This window comes from Petaurus breviceps, unplaced genomic scaffold (genome assembly GCF_028583685.1).
Source record: "Petaurus breviceps papuanus isolate PSGF00001 unplaced genomic scaffold, PetGlider_PUasm1.0 100, whole genome shotgun sequence".
In the NCBI taxonomy this organism is placed as follows: domain Eukaryota; kingdom Metazoa; phylum Chordata; class Mammalia; order Diprotodontia; family Petauridae; genus Petaurus; species Petaurus breviceps.
The window spans coordinates 2,662,316-2,663,659 of NW_027185573.1; the positions used below are offsets into that span (position 1 = coordinate 2,662,316).

General features: G+C 38.8%; 1 non-coding gene across 1 annotated transcript; it reads left to right on the top strand.

Annotated features, from left to right (window-relative positions):
• The first annotated feature begins 955 nt into the window (after positions 1-955).
• Positions 956-1,098, top strand: LOC138156816 (U4 spliceosomal RNA). Its single transcript, XR_011167228.1, has one exon. It is a non-coding gene; the product is annotated as a U4 spliceosomal RNA (small nuclear RNA).
• Positions 1,099-1,344: the final 246 nt, after the last annotated feature.

Sequence of the window (1,344 nt, forward strand, 5' to 3'; positions counted from 1 at the left end):
CCTTCATTCTCAAAGAGGACTATGACATCAGGGAGATGACATGACTTGCAATTGACTTTGATTTGAGGGAGGAAAGGGTTGTGCAAAGTCACCAGCTTCACTTTCTCCTCCAGAGCCATCTGGATCCAGGATGAAAACATCAGGATGACTGGAAATGGTCCAGGATGCAATGGGAGACCTTGACCCTTTCAAACTAAGGTCTTTTCAGTTTCTCACTTTGAGTGAGGCAAAACTTATACAATACTGTACTGGGGTGGGATAGGAGAGAGAATCTGGAAAGATAGGGTGAGGGCAAATCAGTGATAGCTGTGAAAGTCTTACTGAGGAATTAAGGCTTAATTTAGTATATAATATAATAGGGAGGCATCAACTATTCTTGAGTAGTGGAGTAACATGAAGAGATTTGGCTTTTAGGTTTAGGATAAAAATAAAGAATAATAGCTTACAATTATAGTGATTCTATATGGTATAATGGAAATAACACTGAGTTTGGATTTGGATGTCCTACTTCAAATGTGTACTACCTGTGTGACCTTAGAAAAGCCCTTTCTCTTCTTTCTCAACTGGAAAATTTGTGGATTAAACTAGATCTTATCTGAGATTCCATTCACCTTTATGTCTATGACCTAGCATTTTGATATTTCTGAAACACTATACATATACATATATGTATACATATATGTATATATATATATATAATTCTACTTGACACTCATAAAAACCTCATGAGATATGTATTGTGATCAGCACTATATAGATGGGGAAACTGAGGCTCAGGGACATCTAATAAATGTTAGAGGAAAAATTTGAACCTCAGTCTCTCCAGACCCAGAACTTTTTATTTTCTACCCTTCTGCCTCTCCCAAAGGAAAGTCCGACAGATAGAACAGTGGGCTCAAGGCCCTTCTATTCTTCTGCCTCACCTTTCTCTGTGAACCTCAAAAGAACCCCAAGGAGCTCTGTGCGGTGACTTTATCAGAGCCAATGAGGTCTAACCATGACTCTATTATTGCTGGTTGAAAACCTCTCCTATTACCCCATGATGTCAACTTGAATACATGTTGGTAAATATCAGAGTGCAAAGATTGGAAATCTTTGTTCTCCACTCACCCCAGTACACCCGCGTCTCCATCCTGAAATACTGAGCAGGGTCATCAGATGATAGATTGCTCCCCATGGCGATGTGTCAACATGTTTTGCCTCGAGGCTATATTTACTCCCTTAACTTGTTAGGTTGAAAATCTGAATGTAATTGACCATATAGAATGTCTTGCTGAGAATCTTTCTGTTGAGCAAGTAGTTATGGAAGTGCTTTGGGGAATAATTGCAAATATCTACTTAAAG